The sequence below is a fragment of the Canis lupus genome, chromosome 13, assembly GCF_011100685.1.
Source record: "Canis lupus familiaris isolate Mischka breed German Shepherd chromosome 13, alternate assembly UU_Cfam_GSD_1.0, whole genome shotgun sequence".
Classification (NCBI taxonomy): domain Eukaryota; kingdom Metazoa; phylum Chordata; class Mammalia; order Carnivora; family Canidae; genus Canis; species Canis lupus.
In genome coordinates, this window is record NC_049234.1 from 24,792,043 (window position 1) to 24,808,974 (window position 16,932).

Consider the following 16,932-nt stretch of genomic DNA (forward strand, 5'->3'; position numbering starts at 1 on the left):
GATGCAGTGGTATGTTCCATGCTAAAAAAGAGAAATTTGGCAGACATTGGAATGTAGTTAGTTATGGAACCAATATGTAGAAAGATGGAATTTCTTAAAGAAATAATATAGAGTAAGAATATTTGTGCTTCTCAAAAGGGATTATGAGTACTCCAGAGGAATATCCTCTGTGTTCAGGAATTCTTGAGAAGGATGGGGATATTTCAATCATAGGAACAAACTGAATTCCTGGAGCACCAGTTTCATGTGAATCTTTGGAATGTAGAATGCCATGGAGTAGAACACAAAATTCACATAAATCATCAGACAAAAAAATACAATTATGTGTTTGAAGCTGTTGCCTTAGGCTAAAACCCCATGGTGTGAGAAATCATGAACAAAGTAGTTGGATCACAATTACAGCTGCTTTTTAAATAGTAGTCTCCTTTCTTTCCTTTCTGTGTGTATAGTCAATGATTTAAAACCAGGCGAAAAAAAAAAAAAAAAACCAGGCGAGAAGAATGTCTCCCTTTTGTGCCACATACTTGGCGACTCCTAAAGTAGAGTTAGCACAACTTAGTAGATCAGACAAGGGGAGATTGGCTGAAACTCTACGTCCTAGAAAATGAAATTCCAATCCAAATTCTTTACATGTAACAGGACTTTAAATAAAAATTTAACCCAGGTTTTCCCAACCTCAAGGCACATTATTACATCTTTGTTTTTTTACTTATTTATTTTATTTTATTTTATTTTTTATTTTTTACATCTTTGGAAACACTAAATAGCAAATAAAGAATTCATACTTAGTATTAATGATCTAGTTAATATGTATATACAGCTTTTCATCTGTGCCAAGTGCAGTTCTTAGTTTTTTACTTGTATTAATGCATTTGCCCCTGTAAGTGCTTATGAAATAAGTGCTCTGGTTATCCACATTTTCTAGCTGAGAAAGCTGAGACACAGAGAGTTTAAATAGTTGTCTGAAGTCACATTGATATATGTCAGATCCAGGATTTGAACCCAGAAAGTCTGTTTCCAAAGTGTGTTCTCTTAACCTTAACCAACAGTCTCCTTGGTCATTTCATGGGCTCAACATCCTCTGGGTGACTCAGAGGACGAATCACCTCTTCAAAATGAAAGGAGAAACAATCAACCAGCTAAGCATTATTGCTAGTCCCATTGCTCAATAATCGGCAAGGTACATAGCTATATCCTTTCTAGCTCTCTTCTAGTGTTCTCTTTAGTTATGATTCCACTGGGTCATGTCACCATGAAAAATCACAAAAAAACAAAAACCCGGTTTTGGATGTCAAAGGTAATTAAGGAATTGTCATAATAAACAGCTTGAGACTTCCAGTGATGGTGGGTAATTTTCAGGGCAGGGTATTGGAAAAAAAAAATAGAACCCAATAGATACCACCTCTCTGTCTTATTAGAGCAAAGACTTTTATCAGAGAGACCAAAACCTAATCAACATGCATTTCCAAGATTCTGACATTCAGCTACTGTATCAGGTTAATGCTGTATAACATCATTGTTTCTGACACCTCCTGACACTTCAACTCTGAGGTAATGTGGTACATTAACAGGATGTCCATAGAAAACAGGAATTCACATTCGGCTGCCCATTCTCCCACTTCAGGTTCCTCTCCCATCAAATACAAACACCATCCTTCTTATACACAATTTTGATTCAAATCACATAAGACTATAATTCCCAAAGGCAACTACTATGAAGAGCAAGAACACAAAGCCACTTCATACATGATGGAGTAGTGAAAGTAGCAGAGGTGTACATCACAGGGATACTCACCTGGAGTCAGGTTACAGCAGGTTCAAGGTTTTTTTTTTTTCTTTCTTTCTTTCTTTCTTTCTTTCTTTCTTTCTTTCTTTCTTTCTTTCTTTCTTTCTTTTCTTTAAGTAAATGCTTCCACAGATCTAAATTAAAAGACAATAGGTAAAATGTGGCAAATCTAAAAATGATCCTATTCAATTGTGGTTTTCAATAATGACAAAGTCAATAAAGATAATGATATTCAAATTCAGATTGTAGTAACAATTGGTATATAGCAATGAGTAAATTTGCTGACTCTAGGGTTAGATTTGTCTAAGGTTTGGATCTAAATCTTAGAAACATTAACCCCTCTATACCTCCATTTCCCCACTTGAAAATAGAGATGCAGAGAAATGTAACACAAGTTGTGCAAAAAAGCTTCTAATAGTCAAATATTGCAGTAGGGTAGCAAATATACCCACATTGTGTGTGTGTTTGTGTGTGTATGTGTGTTCATGCATGCAGGTATTGGGGCTGGAAGGATTAGGGAGGCAAGATTGTGAAGTGTAGGTGAGGATGTTGTATTCAAGGCTAAAGAAATTATCCACTAGATTATAGCACATTGCCGTACCATGACAAATTCTAGTTGCGCCAACCTAGCTCAGTCTTTAGCACGACTGGCTGGAAGATAGTAGAATAGCCACAAGTCATTACACATCACCTTCAGCTACAAGCATCTTTGTCCTGTTACTGCAGTGAGCCACAGAAGTGGTAGTGTTTTCAACTGGTACTTGGACATAAAATTTGGGAAACATTGTTATAGGATCCACTGGAAAACATTGCAAAATAGTGTCACTTTCAGGGAAGCTTATGTGACATGATGTATCTAAAGTGTCTGGTTTATTGTAAGTGCTCAGATGAGGTATGTATTTAGCTATGTATGTGCTAATTGAGAGGATATATATTGAAAAATGTTTGCCATAGATTTAGTAATAAAGTTAAAATGAGATTACATTTTGTTAATCACAATAGATTAACAAATATAATAGATTATAAAATATTTTTCAGCCTTCTATATATCAGACACATTAATGATTTGATTATTATATTATAATATATATTATATATAATATAATATATATAATATAATAATAATATATTATATTATACATATAGATTTGAAGAATTCTCAATTAATTCTCAACTGCCCAGGAGTCCTAGACCTTCAATTTGGGACCCGTTGCCACAAAAAATGGGGGAACTAACCAAGATATCCTTAACAAATTCTTCCAGAACTCTGCCATTTCTTGTCCCTCTAATATAGGATTATGGAAGATGGGGAATTTAGAGACAAATCACTAACGGCAATTTTCCTTAAGAAAGTTTAATTCTAATAGAGTGATTAGGTATATGCATAAATAATTGTGATGCATAATAGAATGCAGTAGGTTCCACAAGACAGGTGCAGAAATAAATGCTATAAGAATATGAAGAGTAATGCTGTAAGAAGTAAGAGAAATCAGTTCATTTTGGAGGGATCTAGAAGGGTTTTATGGATCATGTGTCAGTAAGGGCTCTGTTGGTCATTAGCAACAGAGAATCTAAATGAAAAGGGACTTAAAGGAAAAAAAGGGGGGGGGGAGATATTACTTTCCATATCTAGTAGCTCAAGCCAGAAGCCTAGAAGTTACCCTCAACCTGTTCTTTGTCTTGTGTAAAGATTGCTATATGTGTTCAAAAAAATCACATCTACTCTTCCTTCTAACCTACAACTAGACTAAGTTTCCCCAAATTTCTGGCAATTAAGGACTATAGAACTGGATCTTGGCCCGGAGACTATGATGTGCACTTCCCCTGTGATCCTTCACACTCCTGCCCTGTGCCCAAAACCATTTTGCCAGGGTTCATGAAATACACTTCTATTTGATGAGAAACTACTGAGATTGGGAGGTTTATAGACAGAGAAGTTATCTTACCATGACTAATATAACCCCCTCAAACTCATCACCAAAATAGTAGCAAATACTCTTCAATATACTCATAAATATACCATTCACCTGATTTCCATGTCTTCATCCCAGGCCAAGTCACCATCATATATTGTCAAGAGTATAACAAAGCTGCTTAACTAGTTTCTCATCACTGTTCTTGCTCCAGCCACATTTTCCACATACTTCTGATTTAGTGTTAGTTTAATGTTTAGTTTTATTTTACATAAAATAGTATAGAGTTATAAAATTATTCAGTACGATTCTCAATGATACCATCATGTATGATACATGGCATTAAGCATTTGTTAAAACCCACACAACGGTCCAACACAAAGAGTGAACTCTAATGTCAACTGTGGACTTTAGTAATAATAATGCATTGATTGTTGTTTATTATTTGTCAAAACTGTACCTACAGTAAAGCAAGATGTGAATCGTGGGAGAAACCATGGGGCTGAGAGATCAAAGGATACATGGGATGTTCTGTATTCTGCGTAATTTTTGTGTGAACTTTAAACTGCCCTCAATATAAATTCTATTCACTTAAAAAATGGATTATATCCCTTCTTTGCATAACATCCTTCAGTACCTCTCACCACTCTAAGACTAGATCATGGTCTATGAAGAGCCCTGGTGGAGCCCGCACCCTGCTTCCAGGCTCTCTTTCCCACTACCTACCCTCCTTTCTATGCCTCTAACCTTGCATCACTTCTTCAGAAGTAGCAAATACTCTTCAACCAGTGCCTCACACCTGTTTTCTCTTCTTACTGGGTATTTTATCTCCCTCAAGTCACTTGACTTCAGTTTTCAGATTCAGTGACACCTTCTCCAGAGAGGGGTTTTCTCACTTGTTAATTAATCAAGTCACCCCCACAATCACATTATTTTCTCTCCTAGCTTCTACTCCTTCCCATCATAATATTTACAGTGGTCTACAAAATGAAGGCTAAGTCCTGCTCTATCCCTTTCCAAAACTTAACACCTACTGAGGGAGCTGGAATACAGCAGATGCACAAGGAAAAACTACAGTAAAAAAAAATTTATATAGTGCTCAGCATGTGACACAGTTTTAAGCATCTCATCTATGTTAATTTATTAAATCCTCCTAGCAACTTTATAAAATGGATACATTATCATGCTCTATTTTACAGACCAGTGAACTGAAACCAGAGACATTAAGTCACTTGCCAGAGGCTTCACAGTTTGTCCAATGCCAGGAACTGGGATTTGGTTCTAGTCACTGTGGCTAAAATGTGCAATGCTACCATTGTATGTGTATACATTGTATATATAAGTGGATTAATAAGTGAAAGAACCAGTGAACTTAAGTGTCTGACTCAATTCTACATTCCTTTTTAAAAAGATTTTATTTATTTATTCATGAGAGACATGGAGAAAGGCAGAGACATAGGCAGAGGGAGAAGCAGGCTTCCTACAGGGAGCCCGATGTGGGACTCGATCCCAGGACCCCAGGATCACACCCAGAGCCAAAGGCAAGTGCTCAACCACTGAGCCACCAGGTGCCCCTCAATCCTATATTCCTAACCTTTCATTATACTATCCTGTTTTCTGTTGCTCACTGGAATGTTCTTGACCATTTCTCCTTATGTTTTTTGTTGATGTGCATTGGTTTTCTTCTGAGTCCCTAACTGAAGTATTTCATTATCATTACTTCAGATGCCTCTCTTATCTTCCTTTCTATTGATCTTTTTCAAAGAGCAGGTGCTTTGAGGCCTTTTGGGTAAGTGTTAATAAAAATACTGCCTTTCTCTCAGCAAAGAGTCCTGGATGAGTGGTGGTCTGATTTTAGGAGTGGTCAATTGACTTTAGAAGTAGAGAAAGATAAGACAGTGTGCCCCATATTCAGCTATCATCTTCAGTGAGTTATTACTTTATTTAATCCAAGCTGGATTAAAAAGGGGGGAAACCTTCTGGAATACACTAGAACATTACCATATTTTGAGTCAGTGGAATGCATTTCTCATTTATCAGCTTGGGACTTACTGCTCATAATCTATACCTGAATATGTAGAAATGTAAAGAGAAAGGCAAATAGAACAAAAATAATCAAGAAGAAATAAAAGAGCTTGTATCTCACTACTTGCGAAGGCTCATCTTTAAATATGGTTGTAGAAACACAGGCAATGGCATTTAAGGAGGTATCAACTGACGTGGAATAATATGATCCATGGCTTAACTAAGAACTTGGCCACGGGGAAGCCATCCACATACGTGGTTGCAGTATAGCTCTGATTTGAATTGTTCTGCTCTGGGGGCCTAAATGGTTTTAAAAAGAAGCTACAGTTGCTTTCCATCAGCTTACAGCATGGAGACAATTGCTTCTTTAAAAGATACATCTAAATAAAATGTCAAAATGACACATGCTTTTAAAGGAATGTTTGTAGAATGTTCAACACAGCTATACCTCTTTCTGGCACAACTCAATAGCCGTTCTCAATTTTCTCTGAAGGGAAATATGCAGTATGCAAAGAAACCACACTCTATTGAAATGACAAGTGCAGTTGCCAAATTGAAGCAATGTTTTCAGTTATGGTTTTAGCGTATTAATTTAGAGTTTTAGTGGTAGATTACTTTTCTGGTTAGTTCCTTAAACTCATATTAATGTTAGGATACAGACTACTGTTTACATTTCCTTTTGGGCATCCATACAAATGACCACAATGAGGATGGTGAGAGGAAGGTAAAAAGCAAGCAAAATGGGTTTAATATTTCTTAAAGGAAAATGGTCAAGGAGAGTAAGCAACAGTTTTGTTACTAATTGATGACTTGTTTGAGCTTTGAATATTAGTGACAATTTCTCCAGCCCTCATTTTCACAATTTACAAATAATGAAAACTAACTTTATTGTTGCAGAGTTTGATGAAATAGCATGTATATAGATATACTAGCTTTGTAACCTTGAGAAAATTACCTTTTCATTTATTTGTTTTTTGACAAATATTTACTGAGTACTTGGCATGTGCCAAGACTGTACTTGGCATTGGGGATAGAGTGGTAAACAAAAAAAATGCTTTATGAGTTCTCCTATGACATTTACAGTCTACTAAGGGAGAAAAATTTTAAATATCTAATTCTGCTAACAAAGAGGTAATTACATTCTGAGCTCAGGGCTTGGCAGGAGAAGGGTATGGTCCTCTAATGCATGACCAAGGGTAGTGAATAGTACTGGGAAGGCAGGGAACATTGGCCTGGGAAGCTTTCCTTGGGCTGAGATCTAAAGGAGATCATAAAGTAAAAGAGGGAATGGAATCCAGACTGAGGAGACAGCAGGTAAAAAATATTCTGGGGTCTGGAAGAATGGTGGCTATGGGAAACTGAAAGGAGGACAGGGTAGCTGAACACAAGCGTGAGTTGGAGCAAGTTTCCAGAGTAAATGGAGAGGAAAGCACAGTAGAATAAACAGAGTCTTGCAGGCAGTCTTCAGAGTGTTGGTTTTCTTCCCAGTGACAATAGGAACATCAATTTTCTGACTTAATATGGGGGGAATGGGAGAGGTAAAGTCTTAATGAGCCTGATTGCACTTGTAAGTCACACAGCACTGAGTCAGTATATGGTAGGCTTGCAACAAACAATTCTCTCAGCACATGTTCTGAACTGTAAAAGTCTTCCACTATTAGTCTCATTTTTCACCAGTGGGTTGTTATTTAATGCACATTTACAAAACCTGATCCATTTTCTCATGAAATATTATCCTTCTTTATAGGTATAATGAATAGCAAAGAGCAGATTCATACTAGCATCATAGTACCTCATACTAGTAGCATTCTATGGAGGACCTGCCAAAAAGAAAACTTGTCTCTATTTCTTATAATAAATACTTTTTATTGAAATATGATATGTATCTAGAAACATGCATCAATTATTGTTGTATAGGTTGACGAATGTTTATAAAGTGGATGCATACATGCAGCCAGCACCCAGATCAAGTAATAGGATACTACCAGCACCTAAAGCCCTCTTCATGATCCCTGCTCATCTCAGCCCTGCTTCCTTCCCAGTGGTAACCACTACCCTGACCTCTGCTGTCATTGATTCATTTTGCCTTTTCTGGAGTTGTACAAGAGTGATCGTACACAGTACGTATTCTTTTTTATCAAACTTCTTTTTTTTTATCACAATAGTTGTAAGATATTTCTAGATTACTGCATATAGTAATGCAGTAGTAGATCATTATGGTAATTTATTCATTTTCATTATTGCATAGTATTCTGTGAATGCATAGAATTTAATTTCTCTGTTCTAGTTTTGATAAATATTAGGGAGCATGAATACATATTTTGGGTGAGTAAATAAATGAACTTCCCTAAGACTCAGTTTCCTCATCTGTAAAATAGATTCATCAATAAAATCAATACTCATTCTATAAGACTGTTGTGAGGATTAAATGGGACAAAGCATGAACAAGGGCCATTCAGGGACATTCAATAAGTTTTCATTAAGTTGTATCTACTTATAATTATTTCAGGAGTTTCTGCCTAAAGGATTTAGAAAATGGGGGGGGGGGATTATGAAAACTGGAAATACTGCCATAATCAAAAATGTCTAGAATAGAGCTCAAGAGTTGTGAAAGAATCAAACCAATATATATATTTGCTGTCTGTCACAACTCTGCACTTATAAACCGATTTGGCCCATCCAAGAACCAGGTCCTGATAAACAATGAAGTCAATATAAGGATGTTTAAGCACCTTATTGCCTCGGGTCTTCCACACTCTCTTGACTCTGTACTTTGTTCTGTCCTGTTCCACTTGATCTTGCACCCTTAGCATTACTTCCTGGTTTGTGCAACGCTCTCACTCTTTGGGTTTGCTAACCCATCTTGACTTTGTACTGACTGACACTTGCTGTTTTCTGTGCTTAAAACTGAGATTTACTCTGCAAGTTCCTTCCCATCTTGGGCCCTTTATTTAAGGTTCTTTGTCCTAATTCTAGTACAACATATCCAGAAGTCTGAAGATAATTCAGATAGCCATTATGCTGAACGTATGTGGGGCACTCGATATGTAAATATTGATCAGCATATTGGCTGTAGGTTGGAATCGTGGTAAACAGCAATCAGCAAAAACTAATAATAGATTAATGCAACAAAGTCATTAGAGTAGCCCTTAGAAATTGCTTGCTTAGTGTATCAGTGATTACAAAGAGGAATTATAACAGCCCCAGGATAGCTGGGAAAGGGTAATTCACAGAATGCTGTCACATTTCTCTGACTTCTGTGTTCATGGACCACATTCTATCAAAATACTGCAGTCTGTGCAGATGCCAACAGGATCTCTGAATCTCACACAGAGATCTCCTGTCAGTATAGTGAATTCAACTGCCTGGTGGCCATCTTCTCTAAAATGATCTCCAGACAGCTGAAACTGAACATGTCTGAGGTACAACTTACTACCATATCCTAACCATTTCTCCTGTGCTTCCTAACTCCATAGCACCACTATCCATACAGTTTTTACAGTCAAAAACCTGGAAACTGTCTTCAATACCTCCTAACACTCACCCACCACATCCAGTCAATCACCAAGTTGTTGCCCATCCTATCAACTAAAATAGTCTCTTGAAAATATGTATAATTTTCCATTCCCATTCAGTTTTCTTAGAGCAGAGAGCTGCTAGTCCATCATAACATGTAAGGCTTCACATTCACTTGCCTGGTCTTGTAATTGACCTCTCCACCCTTACTCATGCATTCTTCACCCTGCACTCAGATGTCTTTCTAAACTTCATGCCTGATCATGTCACTTCTATGTTGAGAGTCTTCTCATAGTTCCTTGCCATTTGTATGAATTCAGGCTATTTAGCATGAACCGTAAGTTCCTTCATGATGTGGTCCCTGCAAGTTCACCACTTGTACACATCTCCTCTCCAACCATTCTGAAATATTGTTGTGCCAGGGACATGTCATTTTCATACTCATCTCTGGACCTTTGTATATACTCTGAGCTCATCATGGAACATTGATTCTCCCTCTTATTTCACATTTTATCTTCAGGCTTCTATTTCAATATTAGCTCCTCTAGAAGAGGGTTAAATGTTTTTTCATCCCCAAGTACCTTATACATACTCAATCCAGCAAATTGTTGACTTTTTGAAAGTGCTGTTGAGTTGTCTGCATCACTCTGTAGACGATAAACTGGTTAAAAATGGAGATATTCTATCTTGTGATCATGCTACCACTGGCATTAAGCACAACACATGACAGACACTAGCTCAAAATAATTATTGAATAAATTAGTAAACGCATTAAAAGTTAATCAAAGATATGCTTATAAGAAAGATTTCTCCAGCTGCCATTTTATTCTAAGATAGCACTATATATCAAACCTAAACCATCTTGGTGTAACTTAAAAATATGTACTTATTCAAATTTGCCCTGGAAGAAACAGATAATCTGACAAAAATTTGATGTCAGTGGGGTGCATTGGAGTAAATACCATATTCCAGACAAGTCATGTTTCCCTTATATACAGAGATGATATCACTAACTCCATACCATTCACTTAATCTTTTTATAGACATTTACAATTTTCAGCAAAAATCCAAAAACATAGAATTTAAGTTCTTTTGGAGCACTTGGCTGGCTCAGTCTGTAGAGTATGTGACTCTTAATGTCAGAGTCATAAGTTTGAAGCCCAAATTGGGTACTGAGATTAGATAGTTAGATATAGATAGATAGATGATAGATGATGATAGATAGATAGATAAAATTTGAGTTCTTTTCCCATTTTGGAAGATGCAGTGCTGATTTATGCATATAGTTATTCTTGCTTTTATAGTGTCTAGTGCTTATAGGTATGTTGGTTGGAGGAGAAAGTGGTTATAATGTAGGGTAAAAGGCATTAGATTTGCAGTCAGACATCTGGGCTTTACCTAGCTGATGTCCTTTCAATTCTATCACCAAAACACCTTGAAACATCCTTCTATCTTTTCCATCTCTCCATCACTAGCCAAGTCCAGGATGCCATTGTTTATAATTGGTCTCCTCATTGGCCCTACTGTTTACAGTTGTGCTATTCTTCAATCCATTCTCCATTCTTTAAATAGCCAGGATGATCTTTTCTCTCCATCTAATGCCACATTTCCTCTGCTTTCCTTTCTCTTTTCTTTTTTTTTTTCCTTCTTCTCTTCCTAAAAATTTTCTTCACTCCAGCTATAATGGCTTTTAGGGGCCTTTATGTGAGCAGTGCTCCAAGTCATTGATACTTCTTGCTGTTTGTGAATAGTATCAGCTCCTAGATATGTGGTTCACTGTCTTCCTCCAGGAAGGGCATGGCACTCCTGTTGCTCTTTGCAGCCACCCTGAGTTATAGAGTGCACAGCTTCAGAGGCAGAGAGGCCTGGCTTAAATACCAAAATAAATGATTATTTTTAATAGCAATTATAAAAATAAGAGGGATAAAAATATTCACTATTTATTGTTAGTGTAGGTACTATACTAAATTAGCTTTTATGTATCACCTCTTTTAGGCTTCAAAACAACCATACCATATATTATCCCCATTTTATACACAGAGAATTAATATGCAAAAAGGCTAAACATCTTTCCCATGTCATATAGTGAACTAGAAGTAGGGATTTAAACCAAGGTCTGATGATTTCAGAGCCAGAACTTAATTTCTGTGATGTTCATCTACATTGTACCCAGAGGGTATGATGTAATAAGTACTGTGGTGACTAGTACATGTTAACTGTTTACTAGAAATAATTGTCCTTGGTATTCCTACTTCATAGGAGGAATCAAGTCGTTTTCTTCTCTGTCTAACCGCATTCTTTTCTATTCAATATTAGGCTCATACATAGCTTTTTTCAACCCCTGGTATTACCCTGGATCATTATTTTACTATACCCACCATTCATTTTAGCTTTTTTTTTTTTCACTCACCATGCAGGATCATAAGTTCCGAGGGCATTGGTTGCTTTTTCCATTTTTCTGGCTTCCTTCTCAGCAGCTTGCACCGTACAATACAATTGTAGGCCACTCAATAAATGGTTATTGAATGAATGCATAAACCTCATAAGGATCAATTTTCTGACCTTGAGCTCATTAGTACTATGCTCTAAAGAGCTGAGCTAACTCGAGTCACATTAAGCATAATTAAAATAGATTTCTTTTAGAGAAAGGAGAGCTTTGTGAGCTCAATCATTGGTTAGTCTCATGGTTCTTATCTGGGGGAGATCCTCCCACCCTAGAAGATATTTGGCAATATCTAGAGACGTTTTTGGTTGTCACATTCAGAGAGTGCTGCTGGCTTCTAATGTACAGAGGGCAGGGATGCTACCAAACATCCTACAATGCACAGGACAGCCTCTCACAACGAAGAATTACCCATCCTCAATGTCAATAGTGCCAAGACTGAGAAAGCCCAGGTTAGATAAGGTTGTCAAAAGATAAAAGCAGAAAGGGAAACACAAACCATTAGAGGCTCTTAACTATAGAGAACAAACTGAGGGTTTTTGGAGGGGAAGTGGAGGATGGGGTAACTAACTGGGTGATGGGCATTAGGAGGGGCACTTGATGCAATGAGTGCTAGGTGTTATATGCAACTGATAAATCACTAAACTCTACCCTAAAATTAATAAAATGCTATATGTTAACTAATGTGAATTTAAATAGAATAAAAAAAGATTATAAAACTTACATAGAATTTATCAAACAGCTTATTAATATGTACCATGCATCTATGTTGTATGTGATTTTAGATCCTGTATAAATAAGAATAAAACAGTATCTCTATTGGTAAATACATTTTGAATAAAAATTTCAAAGATACTGGAGAATCTCATGTATACTTAAACTTAACTAATTTAAAAGAACTTGAGAGAAATTCATTCTTTGCTCTGTGATTTATATAAGAGCAGCCAGGTTTATTATTTGCCATAAAATACAGTAATTCAGTGTGGCAACTAACAAACCAATACTCATCAAGAGATTCTTAAATTGGCTTTTTTGAATTAATAAGAATAATCTATAGTTGATGTGTGTTTATGTTCAAAGGAGGGATGATGAAGAGATTTTTAAGATACTTTGAAAGTTGTTTATAATAATCTTACCACTTCTGTCTCTTGCACCTCTACTATCTCAACAAAGAATTGCAACCTATGTATTAAACAGCACGAATTCCAATTAGTAGCATCCATATGAACAAATATTTGAGGACAAGATTACAATCACATAATTCTTATGCTGAAATTGTTTCAAATACACACACACACACACACAACACACACACACACAATCATACAGCCAGGTCTTTGTATGGAAACTAGGAATAGGGCCATGAGTAAAGCAAAAAATGGCTTTAAAAAAGCATAGGATTACAAAAGCAGAGCTTTTATTTGAGGTATAACTTATGTACCTGCAAGTAAAGAATCTTCATATCAGTTATCATAATATTTCTTAACAGATTTTCTTTTTAGAGCAGTTTTAGGTTTATGGCAAAATTGAACAGAAGGAACAGAGATTTCCTATGTAGCTCCTGCCCCAACACATGCACAGTCTCTCCTATCATCAATGTCCCCACCAGAGTGACAAATTTGTTATAATTGATGTACCTATACTGATATGTAATTATCATCCAAAATTCCTAGTTTACATTAGGGTTCATTCTTGATGTTGTACATTTTATGGGTTCTGGCAATTATGTAAGAGATATATCCATGAATACAACATCATACAGAGTAGTTTTGCTGCCCCCAAATAATTGTAATATTAAAATAAAAGTCAAACCAAGTGAAGGTTTATAAGGGCCCTTGATCCTGGAAACCTGGTTTTAAGGTTAAAGGAAAGCCTGTCTTTGGGAGGTTATTTACTCACAGCGATTCCATTTCCAAAGGGGAACTGGAACCTCAGACACCAGTTACAGAAACTCTTCATGGTCAACCCTTGGTTTTCCCTTTAACCACATTATCCCTTAGAGAATGTAGAAAATCCTATTATAAAAATGTCTGTCCTGAAGGATAAAGAAAGTCATTGAACTTCTGACAAAGATCAGAAGGCTGGTTAAAAAAGAAACATCTTGTAAAACAGTGAGTTAGAATCAGGAATCCCTCCAACTCTGAATCCCTCAGGTCCAGAGAAAACTTGATGAAATTAAAATGTTAAGACTTTTAGGCAAGCCCGACTAACTTGTAAAAAGATAACTGCATTTTTCTTAGAGAACCTGCTGCAAAAAAAAGATATAATGGGGGCAGTTTGGATAAAGAGCAGAACCAAACGCATGCATGAATGTTAGCAGTGAAGCTAACTAAAATGAAGCAGATGCCTGTGTGTTTACATGGATCATTCCTGTGGTCAGAAAGAGAGACGGTTGAAAAACAGCAAGGCCTGATGGTTGACAACTGGATTGTTCAAAGGACTCAACCACTTCATCTCAAGTGGCATTTCTTGATGGCTTTGTCTGAAATACACAAGACTTTTCAAAGTGACACTAATTTTCATAGTATTGGTATCAATGGCATATTTGCAATGGCATAATAATTTTCTCAACAGACTATTAGGAGAGGCATCTGGGACAATTTAATGAATTCTGGATGAAGGGCAGGAAGGGTCAGACACCTGTGTTCCTTTCAAGTCCTGCCACTGACCAGCTGGGTGGCCTTGGACATGTCACATAACTTCTGTGAGCATCAGTTTGCACATGACAAAATGGGAATGAGAATGCCCACTCAACTCTGGATTTTGTAGCCTGAGAGAATGTTTGCCAAAATCCTCAGAAGAAGAAAAGGGGGAATGGTTGGTGATGAGGGATTGATAGGAAGACAAAGTTGAGCTTGATGTAGGAGGTGACATCTATTCAGCTTGGAGGAGGATTCTTCCAAACGGAGTTTCATTTTATCATTCAGCATAATTTTGAACCTTGTTTAGATACACTGTTCTTATTAGGAAGCTATAGGGTATAAAACAGTCACTGGCCAAAGAATGAGTGCTAGACCTCAACAGAGTGTCTAATGAAGGAATTCAATATGCACAACACACGCAGAGAATTTGCCTAACCTCTCCATCCACAGGGCATATCTTTGAGTATGAGTGGTTGCTAGCCACACATGTACATGTACATGATTATATGGAGAAGAGGGATTAATGGGTCCTTTCATTTGGAAGATTTTATCTTTTAATTATTTGATGACTATCATTCATTCTCAAACTCATTTCACTATAAAAATAATATTAGTCACTGCTGTTAAATGTTGGTCACTATCCACATATAAATCCCCTTTAATACTTGTAACAATCTCATAAGGTATATGCTGTTACTTGCATTTTATTTTACAAATGAGCAAATCTACATTCAGATAGGAAAAATGATGTGACCAGATCTGCACAACTGCTAAGTAAAAGAGGCAAGCATCATTCTTAGGTTTGTCTGGTTGGGAATCTGAATTTGCTTGGTATTCTTTTTATGGAGACATGTGGCTTTCTTCTATACAACTGGAAAAGCACTCCATGCCTGGGATGGACTCCAGGCCTGCTATTATTTCTAATGATGAATTATGGCCATGGTTGCCTTGTAACCCAAGCTTCTTAAAACTCTAGCTTGGTGACCACCTAGCTCGAGTGATTTATTGAAATGTAGCTGTTCTTGTTTCGATGCACATAAGTGCATCGCCAGTGCACCTTGGGGTAATTATATTGGGGATGAAGAACTGCCATGGCAACCACCCATGGAGTTGTTTATGTCCTGGAGCTGCAGTGCATGGCCCCCTAGAGGGCTCTTCCTCTTGCTGAGGTTTGCTATGGGTGGTGTAGGTAGAGGTGGGGGTGGGGGATGAGCACTAACCTATTACCATGGAGACAGGGATGCTGATAAAGAGCAGGCATCCTAAGGAAGAAGCCATGGAAGCCTAAGGAAGAAGCCATTCATTCCTGGTGGAATTGAATAAAAACGCTGACCTTTTTCAAAAGATCCATAAATAATTCACAGCCCATCTTCTAAATTTGTTCCCCCAACTTTTTTTCTGCTTTAAACATTCACCTCTTTAGGCAATAATTAAGTTCCAGTTCAAGACATATTCTAATTCTGAAAACATTCTTACTTTAATAGGCTCTTTGGTTGATATTAGGTAATGATGTGTCTCATCTACATTTAATAGCAGAAGTGGACATTGGTGGATTTATTTTTGTATTTGGATTTGCTTTGAATAGCACTTTATGGTTCTTTGAATAAAAGCTTCAGCAAAGAGCCTCTATTTTCAGCTGTATTTAATTAAATTTTTAAGAAGAGGCCTTCCCCCCTACAATGGAATCCAACCAAAATTTGTAGATGTAAAGTGAAGGAAGAAGTTAACTTGTGTGGATTGAATAACCCTTTTTAAAAATCAATTTTGCTTATATGTTCCCATGCAAATGCAATACTTACTTCATTGAGCTTATTCAAAGATTAAGAAGTGATGCAGTTGTGGCAAATTCAAAGAGCTACAGAGGCCAAGAAGATCATGTGCATGAGCAAAAGTGCCATGCAACAGGGCAGGGTAGGGTATAAAACAAACCAGGGTGGGGGGGCGATGAATGTCTCACCTAAATGTGTTTGCTAATCAACTTTGCCATTCTTTTAAGAGAAACCAAGAATGGAGAGGAAATATGAAATTTTCCCAATTTTAAATGATGACAACTAATTAACAAATATTGAAACATCTAGTAGGTAAAACACAACAGATACACACAAAAAAATACAACATGGGCCAACAGTTGGAAACCTCAGATGATGTATGTTAAAAGCTGAGCCTGGCATTGAGTAAACTCTCCTAAAGGTTAGCAATTCTTATTTGTTTCGTTTGGTGAGATGCTGAGAGGTTTGTACTGATCCTTACTTACGAATGGAGACTCTAAGGCTCAAATATCTGAACTATGATGTGAAAGAAACTGACCTCGGTCTTTCTGATCTCAAGCCTCAGCTACCTATCCAGTAGTGAGTGGTTAAGAATGTTTATTCACAGCTGTGCTTTTTTACGTTGACCTGATTTCCGTGATTTTTTTTTTTTTAGTAAAACATTATTCTTGTACTTGCACTACTCTTACACTGCATGCTTGTCTTAAATTCAAGGAATTATTAGGCAGAAGCTTCATTTGATCTTTCTTTCCTTTTTTTCCGTTCGTTCGTTCGTTCGTTCCTTCCTTCCTTCCTTCCTTCCTTCCTTCCTTCCCTTCCTTCCTTCCTTTCATTTTTT

General features: G+C 36.9%; 1 long non-coding RNA gene across 3 annotated transcripts in view; it reads left to right on the forward strand.

Moving 5' to 3' along the window:
• Window positions 1-16,932, forward strand: part of LOC111098551 — an 81,787-nt gene that overhangs the window by 45,090 nt on the left and 19,765 nt on the right. For 2 of the 3 annotated variants that reach the window (XR_005368646.1, XR_005368645.1), the window contains exon 5: window positions 7,642-7,844. The exons of the other annotated variant lie outside the window; for it this stretch is intronic. This is a non-coding gene — a long non-coding RNA (uncharacterized LOC111098551). The remainder of the gene's footprint in view (window positions 1-7,641; window positions 7,845-16,932) is intronic. 3 annotated transcript variants of the gene reach the window in all.